General features: G+C 42.2%; 1 non-coding gene across 1 annotated transcript; it reads right to left on the reverse strand.

The window, feature by feature from the left end:
- Positions 1-316: 316 nt before the first annotated feature.
- Positions 317-423, reverse strand: LOC121208752 (small nucleolar RNA R71). Its single transcript, XR_005903877.1, has one exon. It is a non-coding gene; the product is annotated as a small nucleolar RNA R71 (small nucleolar RNA).
- Positions 424-12,061: the final 11,638 nt, after the last annotated feature.

Here is a 12,061-nt window from a genome sequence, read left to right on the forward strand (position 1 = left end):
TATTAGGAGACCCAAAATTGAGGCGTAACAGTTCGAGTTGAAGCCAGTCATGTTCCAGATGTTTCAGACAGTGGGCCAATTTAGTGGAATGCCTACCGAAGATCCTCACCTACACTTAAGCTTATTTATGAAGGTGAGTGGTTCTTTCAAGTTAGCCGGAGTACCCGAAGATGCATTATGATTGAAGCTGTTCCCATATTCGCTGAGGGGCAAAGCTCGAGCCTGGTTGAACTCATTGCCACCGAACTCAATTTTCACATGGCAAGAGTTAGCAGAAAGATTCCTGATGAAATATTTCCCGCTTAGCAAGAATGCTAGGTTAAGGAACAAGATCACTGCCTTCCAACAAATGGATGATGAGTCCTTATATGAGGCATGGGAAAGGTACAAAGAGTTATTACGAAAGTGCCCTCATCATGGAATCCCACATTGCATCCAACTTGAGACATTTTATAATGGTTTCAATGCTCACACGAGGATGGTAGTGGATGCTTTTGCTAATGGTGCTCTCCTTTTCAAGTTTTACAATGAGGTTTATAAAATTATCGAGAGGATTGCTAGTAACAATTACCAATGGCCAACCAACCGAGCAGCGTCAAGAAGACGAGTTGCTGGAATACATGAAGTAAACGCTCTTACTTCACTCGCATCTTAGGTATCATTAATATCCTCAATGCTTAAAAATCTTACTACTAATGGGTCTAACAGTTTTGTAGCACAACCACCAAATCAATTTGAAATATAGCCTGTGTTTATTGTGGGGAAGGACATTTGTTCAAAGAATATCCATCAAACCTAGAATCCATTACTACATAGGTAACCAGAACCAAAATCGAGGAAGGCAAGGACTACAATCCAATTTTTATAACCTATCGTGGCAAAACCACTCGAATTTTTCCCACAGTAACCAAGGAGCTGGAACCAGTAATACTTACGCCCAACCTAGATCAACCCAGCCACCAAGTTTTCCCCAACAAGTTTAGAAACCAACCCAAGCTGAACCATCCAATGGCTTAAAAAATCTGTTGAAGTCATACATGGCCAAGAATGATACTTTAATCCAAAGCCAAGCAGCTACATTGAAAAACCTGAAAAACCAAATGGGCCAGCTTGCAACTGAACTAAGGAATCAACCACTAGGTGCTTTACCTAGTGATATAGAAAATTCGAGGAATCCAGGGAAGGAGCATTAGAAAGCATTAACATTAAGGACTGGAAAGAAAGTAGAGCCCAACACCATTGAAGTTGAAAAAGAGCAAGCTGATGCTCAAGAATTAGAGAAAGTTCAATTGAGCGTTGAAATTCCAGTTTCACAAGAACTAGAACCTACAAAATCCGGCAAGGTAATTTCAGAACCAGCTAATTCTGATCAACTAACAACCCCGTCAAATGCAAAATTACCACGGAAGATGAATCAACCAGTTCCAGTAAAGAAACCACCACTACCCTACCCTCAAAGACTTAAAAAGCAGAAGCAGGAGATTCAATTCAGGAAGTTCGTAAACGTATTCAAGCAACTTCATATCAACATCCCATTGGTTGAAGCACTTGAGCAAATGTTGAACTACGTCAAATTCATGAAGGACATCCTATCCAAAAAATGAAGACTCAGAGAATTTGAGACAGTAGCTCTGATGAAGGAATATAGTGCATATCTTCAAGAAAACTACCCCCAAAATTGAAGGTCCTGGATGTTTTACCATACCTTGCAACATTGGAGCAACATATTGTGGTAAGACACTATGTGACTTGGGTGCGAGTATCAACTTGATGCCTATGTCAATATTTAGAAAGTTGGGGATAGGTGAAGTTAGACCTACTACGGTTACACTTTAATTAGCAGATCGATCCTTAGCACGTCTGGAAGGAAAAATCGAGGATGTATTGGTACGTGTAGATAAATTTATCTTCCCTGCTGATTTTGTTATCCTAGACTTTAAAGCAGACAAAGAAGTGCCAATTATCTTAGGAAGACCGTTCTTAGCAACCGAAAGGACCCTTATTGATTTGCAGAAGGGCGAGCTTACTATGCGTGTTCATGATGATCAAGTAACATTTAAAGTTTTTGAATCTATGCAATTTCCTGACACAATTGATTATTGTTCTGCAGTATCTGATTTAGAAGATTTAATAGTGAAGAAGGAGCTCAACTATGTGGAGGATCCGTTGGAACAAATTTTGACATCAGATCCTCCGAATGATGAAGAGGAGGATGAGTACTTAGCTTTGTTAGAAGCTACTCAAAGGGGATTTATTCCGCAATCCCACTTTGAATCTTTGGAGTTAGAGGAAAGGGATTATGCCCTACCAAAAGTGTCAATCGAGAAGCCACCTAAATTAAAACTCAAGGTACTACCTTCATATCTAAAATATGTTTATTTAGGTAACTCTTCTACTTTTTCTGTGATTGTTTCAGCAGAATTAACTACTGAGCAATAAGAGAAACTCAACTTGGTGTTGAAACAATTCAAGAGAGCTATCGGATGGACCATAGTCAATATCCACGGTATTGTCCCATCTGTATATATGTATAAGATCATACTAGAAGATGGCGAGAAAGGGATGATCGATGGACAATGAAGACTAAACCCTATCATGAAAGACGTAGTAAAGAAAGAAACCATTAAGTGGTTAGATGCGGGTATAATTTACCCCATCTTAGATAGTTCATAGGTAAGTCCGGTCCAGTGCGTGCCAAAGAAAGGAGGTATCACGATCATTGAAAACGAGAATAACAAGTTGATACCGACTAGAATGGTTACGAGATGGAGAATTTGCATCGATTAACGAAAGTTGAACAGGGCGACTAAGAAAGATCACTTTCCTTTCTCATTTTTGGACCGGATACTGGATAGTCTCGCGGGGCGAGGCTATTACTATTTTCTCGATGGATACTCGGGGTATAATCAGATTACAGTAGCATTGGAAGATCAACACAAGACAACATTCACATGCCCATACGGTACATTTACATTTAGATGCATGCCATTTGGTTTATGTAATGCACCTGCTACATTTCAAAGATGTATGATGTCTATTTTTACTGACATGGTTGAGAAGTATTTGGAAGTTTTTATGGATGATTTTTCAGTATTTGGAGATATGTATGACGATTGTTTAGCCAATCTAGCCAAGGTACTAAGGCGATGCGAAGAAACAAACCTAGTACTCAATTGAGAAAAGTGTCATTTCATGGTATGAGAAGGGATTGTTCTAGGGCATTGGATGACGAGACGTGGAATCAAAGTAGATGAAGCAAAGGTAGATGTTATTGAGAAACTCACACCTCCTACATCTGTAAAAGGTGTTAGGAGCTTTTTGGGCCACGCCGATTTCTATCGTAGATTCATCAAGGACTTCTTCAAAATTGTTAAACCCTTATGCAAATTATTGGAGAAGGACTCGACGTTCAAGTCTGATGAGGAATACTTGAAGGCTTTCAAAGATTTGAAGAGTCGATTAGTTACGGCACCCATAATAGTCACACCAGACTGGGATCTGCCATTCAAATTGATGAGTGATGCGAGTGACTTCGCAATAGGAGCTATTATGGGCCAGCGAAGGAACAAATTTTTTCATCCCATTTACTACGTAGGTCAAACTCTGACAGGAGCTCAACTGAATTATGCGGGAAAAGAAAAATAGTTACTTGTAATTGTGTTTTCTTTGACAAGTTTTGATATTATCTTGTAAGTACCAAAGTGACTGTCTATATGGACCACTCGGCAATTAAGTACTTACTTTCTAAGAAAGATGCTGTAACGCCCCAAATTTTTGGGAATTCTGAAAAAAAAAGTTTGTAAAATTAAAATTCTGTGTTCTGCTTGTTAAGTGTAGGTTTAATTGTGATAGTGGGCCTCTAGAAGGCCCAAGCTTAGGATAACCCGATAGTTTTAATTAATTTTAATTCCATAAGAGAAAGGGGTTCTGGTAAATTAGGCTTTGAGGAATTAATTGTGTAAAATAGATCACAAGGAAGCAAGTGGTGAAGTGGCATGTGACGCCACAGGGAAGGCTATAAGTGGCGTGTGGAAGCTAGGGAGGACCCAGGTTCAAGTCACATTGATAGCAAAAACAAGGGATTAATTTTTATGAACAGAAAAGGTAGGTAATGGAAATGAAGTGAAAGACTGTTAACAAGAGTTTGAGTTGCTCAGGGGATGGAGCAAGGAGGGGATAAGGGAGAGAAATTAGGAGCTGATTAGGGAGAGATGTGTTGGCTGAATGTTGGACTCTTAAAGAGCAAGAGGTGGCCGGCTAAGGGATTCTTAAAGGGGGAAAAATTCGGCTAGGTTAAGGAGCTAGTATAAATTCGGCACTTAGGGTAGTTGGTGCCGTTTCCTGACTTTTCTCCTCATCTTTTCTTTTCTCCTCTCCTCATCAACCTTTTTCTTCATCTCCTTTCCTCCATTGCTGAACCTTCCTACCATCTTGTTCATCTCCATTTTCCCTTCAACCATTTCAAAACCTTCATAGCCTGTGGCCATAAAAAGCCGAAATCCCGAAAGCTTGTTTCTTTTTGTGCCGATTTCTTTTAATCAAAACCACATCTCTTCTCTTCATCATTTGTGGCCGATTCACCAGCCCTCTAGAACCTCAAGTTTTGACAAAAAGACCATAGCAAGACCCTCTCGTTTTACCTTTCTAAACACAAGTTGCAAAAAGCCGAAAACCCCACATTATAAGGGACTTAGCCGAATCTGGAGTCACTGAAAGCTCGACTTTTGTTATCATCTGAGGGCTAAGATCTACATCGGGATCGAGTGGGAAACTCATTGGAATTATTCACTAAGGAATCGGTGGTAAGTCTTCTCCAAAACTTAGTCTTCTTACATATTTTAGGAAAAGCCGAAATCCCTAAAAGTTAGAGAGGTTGTCAATTTGGACTTGTAATCCTGAGGGGTCGTAATAACTATTTTGTTTTGGTAATAACGTGATTTAGAGGTGGTTGATCAAGGGCTTGGACAGGTGGAACGATCGGATCTTTGGAGTTAACCATATTTCGACAGTAAGGTAAGAGCAATAAGGATTTTAGGCATGTTTGGCCGAATGTGGTAAGGGACTATATACTAAATTTTATTTCGATATTTGGAGTAATATTAAGTGATTCAATTGTAGGCAGTTCGTGTGTAGATCTCGTCGAGGAAATCCCAAAAACAGGTGTGTAACTGACACCCTCTCATAGGCTAGATCGGCAAAAGCCGAAAAGCCGAAATGCCGAAAAGTTGGTATTTTGGGCACTTGCGAGTGTGCGAATGCTCGTAAGACGTATGGGTAATTATTACTGGTAATCAAAAGTGATAAAACTGCAGTACGCTCTATTTCGTGCGTTTTGATATTTTGGGCTTAATGGGCCAAAATTGGGTTAATGGGCCAACGGGCCCAATTCGGTAAGAACACTCGGTAAGTGTTTCTGGCTAAACATAATGGCTACGATATGCATGAAAACCTTAGAAATAGTTAGATGTACTAGAATACCCCTATGTATGCAAAATGACCTTTATACCCCTAGGGTTAATTTTGTCTGAAAATCATGATGAATTAAATCTGTATGATATATGCCATGAATGTATATCTGTTGCATGGGGACATGGGTTATATTATGGAGGAAGCGTCCTGGTGGCTATGACACAAATTATCTGTTCTGGTGGCCCTGCCGCATATATCTGTTCTGGTGGCACTGCCACAAAATATCTATATCTGGTGACTCTGTCACATTTTCTGTATTTGGCAGCCATGCTGCATATTTCTGTGGCGTGTAGCGGTTGGGTGGGTCGAGTAGTCTCCCCACATGGCGAAAGGATGGTATGAGGGTGTATGTGGTTGGATATGGTTGGGTTTCTGCATAAGCATGATATATCTGTTTTGGTCTGTTCTGGGCCTATGGGCTTTATTCTGATATCTGTTCTGGGCTGAGGCTAACTTATTCTGTCTCTGTGGTTTGAACTGATTTAGGCTATGGTTGGGTTGAATTACACACTGAGTTTCCCAAAACTCACCCCTTATTTTCATCCTCGCAGGTAATCCTCAACCATAGTGGGCTTGGAGCTGTGAGGGATTCGGACTGGCCACATGTTTCTACGAACCTGGTTTCTTTCTAGTGAACTGGACGTCCTTTTAATTTCATTTATGGTTTTAGGTTTTAAGTGTAATAAGGCTGCTTAATTATTTTTATGGTTTTGTTTTACTTTTATTATTTTATTTTATTATGATGAAAAAAAAATGATAACTAAGGAAAATGGGTTAGCTTTAGGATGCGTTTCCAAAAACATTAAGTGATTTCAAAATAACACGATTACAAGTAAGACTTCCGCTAAGCAAACGTTCTCAAACTTAATCATTTTCTTAAGATAGACATAGCCAAACGGTTTTCTCAAAATTATACGAGCCGTTAAGGTGTGGCAATGGTGGTGTGCATGTCTAGGATTGGATCCGAAGGGAGCTTGCTACTTAAGCAGTCCGACGGACTCACCTCCTCTTTTCCTGGTTTCCTACCTGGTGCACAGCTTCTATTCACTTTAACCTACTTTTAAAAGTATCTTTTACAACACCAACTAAGTTTTCCAAACTAAGTAATACGAAACGTTTTGAACGCATCGATGTGGCGCACCGGATCCGGTCATAAGTCTAGGCCGGGTTTGGGGTGTTACGTTTAGTGGTATCAGAGTCAAGTTGCAACAACTCCGCTGTGGAATGGGTTTACAAAAACGAATATTTTCAAAAAAAAAGAATCGGTTTTTTAAAATCGGGACTCCTGAAGGTGGCATTCCGAATCTCCGGCCCAAGCTTGTCAGTATTCTAAATTTTTCTGAATATATTCTGAATTATCTGTCTGTACTGAAACTTTATTAGAATACTCTAGATAGGATGCTACTGAAATCCTAGAAAAGCTTGCTAAAAGACTGAGACTGTAGCTAGACATCGATTCTGCGAAAACCCATATCTGAATTACTGTCTGAATCATAAAACATCTGTAATAAACATTGGAATGATATTAATGCATAAAATTCGTAATCAGATAATACGATATGAGTACCCAAGCAGCTCGAGGTAGAGGCCGTGGACGAGGCCGAGGAAGAGCTCGAGCGGGATCTTCATCTTCAGGATATATGCCAACGGCAGAAGCACCGGTACCATCGGCAACGGAAGTGGAATCACATGATCATGGTGCCGGGGACGACGCCCTGTCGCAGACAATGTTTCGAGTTCTGGAAAGGGTTGCCGGGGCCAGTTCGGGCAACGGAATTCGAGGATCGATTTCTGAACGACTCCGGGCTAACGGAGCGGAGATATTTAGGGGTGTATCTAGTGTAGCCCCGAATGTGGCAGAATATTGGTTGGAGGCCACAGAACGAATTATGGATGACTTGGACTGTTCTGTGGAGCAGAAGCTGAAGGGGGCCGTATCGTTGCTGCGAGATGAGGCTTATCAGTGGTGGCTCACCGTGAGGGATGGAACCCCAGCTGATAGGGTTACTTCGGAGCTGTTTAAGACAGCCTTTAAAGGAAAGTACGTCGGGGCAAGTTATGTGGACGCCCGTAGGAAAGAATTCCTGAATCTGGTCCAAGGAGGCAAAACTGTTGCTGAGTACGAGGCTAAATTTCTGAGGCTGAGTAGGTATGCTGTGGGAATAGTTGCTACGGAGTATGAGCGTAGCGTTCGCTTTGAGGATGGACTCAGAGATGACTTTAAGGTGCTGATTGCTCCACAGAGGGAGCGTGACTTCGCGGTTCTGGTGGAAAAAGCTAAGATCGCTGAGGAGGTAAAGTTTATTGAGAGGCAGAACCGTGAGAAAGATCGAAACCATTTTCGGAGGGATTCTGGACCTTCGGGTGGAGCAAACAAGAATATCAAAAGGGCGAGAGTGGAGGAGCCGGTTCGAGCAGTTCCAATGAATGTGGTTAGACCGCCAATCTGTGGGGACTGTGGTAAGGTACACCTGGGTGAGTGTAGGAAACGTTCTGGTACTTGTTTCCGATGCGGATCTATGGAGCACAGAGTTAAGGACTGCCCACAGAGAGCTGATCAGGCTCAGGTTGCTGTACAGAGGGTTGTTCAACCATGAGAGGACGTGGATAAGGTAGAGCCAGAAATGGGAATAGAAATGGTCGAGGTCGAGGGGCGCCTGACAGGGGAGCCGGAAATGCTGAGGCTCGACAGCCAGCGTTGGTGTATGCAGCTCGTCGTCGAGAGGAGGGCAACGCACCTGATGTCATAACTGGTACATTTTTAGTTTCTAATATGCCGTATACTGCCTTGGTGGATATTGGATCTACTCATTCTTATGTTGCGTGTGCCATATCTAGGTCTTTGGGAGTGCATTCTGAGAAGATAGTGAGTGGGGTATCTGTGCTAAGTCTCTTGGGTCACTCGGTTAGGGTAGACAAGCTGTATAAGGATGTACCATTAGAAACTCAAGGTAGGATCTTTCCTGGCGATCTAATGGAGTTGCCATTTGGGGAGTTTGATCTCATTCTGGGAATGGACTGGCTTGTTAAGCATAAGGCGACTCTAGACTGTGCTGCTAAGCGAATGGTGCTAAGGACCACGGAAGGGGATGAGGTTATGGTGATAGGTGAGCGAAGGGACTATTTGTCTAATGTGATATCGGCATTGAGGGCTGAAAAGTGGATTCGAAAAGGGTGTGAGGCCTATTTGGCATTTATAAGTCAAACAGAGGTAGAGGGGCTAACAGTGGATAAGGTTAGAACTGTAAAAGAGTTCTAAGATGTCTTTCCGGAGGAGCTTCCGGAATTGCCTCCAAACCGAGAAGTTGAATTTGGAATTGACCTGTTGCCTGGGACAGCATCAGTGTCCATTGCACCATATAGGATGGCACCGAAGGAGTTAGTGGAGTTAAAGGCGCAAATTCAAGAATTGTTGGATAGGGACTTTATTAGGCCAAGTGTGTCTCCATGGGGAGCACCGGTGCTATTCGTGAAGAAGAAGGATGGGACGATGCGTATGTGCATTGATTATCGCCAGTTGAACAAACTGACGATTAAGAATAAGTACCCTCTGCCAAGGATTGACGATCTGTTCGACCAGCTTAAAGGAGCTTCTGTATTTTTCAAGATCGATCTTCGATCTGAATATCATCAATTAAGGGTCAAGGAGGCAGATATTCATAAGACAGCATTCAGGACTCGTTATGGTCATTATGAGTTTTTGGTTATGCCATTTGGACTAACAAATGCTCCTGCAGCGTTTATGGATCTGATGAATCGTGTGTTCCAACCATTTCTGGATCGGTTCGTGGTCGTCTTTATTGACGATATTCTGGTATATTCTGAGACCGAAGCAAAACATGATGAGTATCTCCGCACTGTGTTGCAAGTGTTAAGGGAGAAGGAACTTTATGCGAAGTTCAGCAAGTGTGAGTTTTGGTTGAGGGAGGTAACCTTTTTGGGGCATGTGGTCTCTGCAGAGGGGATTAGAGTGGATCCTCGAAAGATTGAAGCAATTTTGGAATGGAAGCCACCTATGTCGGTTTCAGAAATTTAAAGTTTCCTAGGGTTGGCAGGATACTACAGAAGGTTTGTGGAAGGTTTTTCTGTGATGGCAGCACCTCTCACAAAACTCATAAGGAAAGGAGTACCGTTTGTATGGACGGAGAAGCAGCAAGAAGCTTTTGAGAGGTTGAAGAAAGTTCTGACTGAAGCACCTGTGTTAATTCAACCAGAGTCTGGGAAAGATTTTACTGTGTACAGTGATGCATCACACGTAGGTTTGGGTTGTGTGTTGATGTAAGAGGGTAAGGTGGTTGCTTATGCGTCTCGACAACTTAAGCCTCACGAAGGGAACTATCCCACTCATGATTTGGAGTTAGCAGCAGTGATCTTTGCACTTAAAATCTGGAGGCATTACTTGTATGGAGAAAGGTGTATTATATACACAGATCATAAGAGTCTCAAGTATTTGCTGACTCAGAAGGAACTGAACCTTAGGCAAAGGAGATGGATCGAGTTGCTTAAGGATTATGATTGTTCAATCGAATATCACTCAGGCAAGGCTAATGTGGCAGCCGATGCTCTAAGTCGTAGAGCTGTATCTGATCTGAGAGCAATGTTTGCTCGTCTAAGTCTGTATGATGATGGAAGTTTGTTGGCTAAATTGCAAGTAAGGCCAACCTGGGTGGATCAGATTAAGGAAAAGCAGTTGAAAGATGAGTCTTTGGTCCCTCGTTTTCAACAAGTTAAGGAAGGGGAAACTTCTGAGTTTGGGTTAAATGATGATGGGGTTCTGTGTTTTCGAGGTAGAATTTGTGTTCCGAAGGACTCTGACTTGAGACAGTCAATTTTGAAGGAAGCTCATGGGGGACTTTGTGCCATGCATCCTGGAGGGAATAAGTTGTACCATGACTTGCGAGAACTGTATTGGTGGCCTGGACTTAAGCGAGAGGTAACAGAATTTGTGGGGAAATGTCTGACATGCCAGCAAGTGAAAGCTGAGCATCAGTTACCTTCTGGATTATTGCAGCCAGTAAAAATACCACTTTGGAAGTGGGAGAGGGTAACCATGGACTTTGTGAGTGGGCTACCCTTGACACCATCGAAGAAAGACTCGATATGGGTGATTGTGGATAGGTTGACCAAGTCGGCTCATTTTATACCTGTTTGCACAGACTTTTCTCTTCAGAAGTTAGCCAAGTTGTATGTGGCAGAGATTGTGCGACTGCATGGAGTTCCGGTTTCAATTATCTCTGATCGGGATCCTAAATTCACATCTCGGTTTTGGCAAAAGCTACATGAGGCGTTGGGAACACGATTGAACTTTAGGACGGCTTTCCATCCCCAAACTGATGGTCAGTCGGAAATAGTTATTCAGATTCTGGAAGACATGTTGAGGGGATGTGTTATTAATTTCCGAGGTAGTTGGGAGGATTACTTGCCTTTGGCAGAGTTTGCATACAACAATAGTTATCAGTCGAGTATTCGAATGGCACCTTATGAAGCACTATATGGGCGAAGGTGTCGAACACCTAGTTGTTGGACTGAACTGGGGGAGCGACAAGTTCTTGGACCTGAGTTGGTGGAAGATACTGAGGATAAGGTCAGGTTAATTAGAGATCGGTTAAAGGAAGCACCGGATAGGCAAAAGTCGTATGCAGATCTGAAGCGTAAGGAGATTGAATACTCAATGGGCGATATGGTCTTCTTGAAGGTTTCACCTTGGAAGAAGATACTAAGGTTTGGTAAGAAGGGCAAGTTGAGTCCGCGGTTCATTGGGCCTTATCGGATTTTGAAGCGAGTAGGCCCAGTGGCTTATCAGTTGGAATTGCCTTCAGAGTTAGACAGGATTCACGATGTTTTTCACGTCTCCATGTTAAGGCGCTATCGTTCTGACCCTACTCATGTCGTGCCGATTGCAGAAATTGAGGTGCGATCTGATTTGACCTTTGAAGAGGAGCCTGTACAAATACTGGATTGAGACGTTAAGGTTCTGAGGAGGAAATCTGTACCATTAGTGAAAGTGCTTTGGCATAACCATGGTAGAGAAGAAGCTACTTGGGAGCTAGAGGAGGCAATGCAACAATAATACCCTCATCTGTTTGGATCAGGTAAATTTCGAGGACGAAATTTCTTTAAGGAGGGTAGAGTTGTAACGCCCCAAATTTTTGGGAATTCTGAAAAAAAAAGTTTGTAAAATTAAAATTCTGTGTTCTGCTTGTTAAGTGTAGGTTTAATTGTGATAGTGGGCCTCTAGAAGGCCCAAGCTTAGGATAACCCGATAGTTTTAATTAATTTTAATTCCATAAGAGAAAGGGGTTCTGGAAAATTGGGCTTTGAGGAATTAATTGTGTAAAATAGATCACAAGGAAGCAAGTGGTGAAGTGGCATGTGACGCCACAGGGAAGGCAATAAGTGGCATGTGGAAGCTAGGGAGGACCCAGGTTCAAGTCACATTGATAGCAAAAACAAGGGATTAATTTTTATGAATAGAAAAGGTAGGTAATGGAAATGAAGTGAAAGACTGTTAACAAGAGTTTGAGTTGCTCAGGGGATGGAGCAAGGAGGGGATAAGGGAGAGAAATTAGGAGCTGATTAGGGAGAGATGTGT

Source organism: Gossypium hirsutum, chromosome A10, assembly GCF_007990345.1.
Source record: "Gossypium hirsutum isolate 1008001.06 chromosome A10, Gossypium_hirsutum_v2.1, whole genome shotgun sequence".
Taxonomy (NCBI): Eukaryota; Viridiplantae; Streptophyta; class Magnoliopsida; order Malvales; family Malvaceae; genus Gossypium; species Gossypium hirsutum.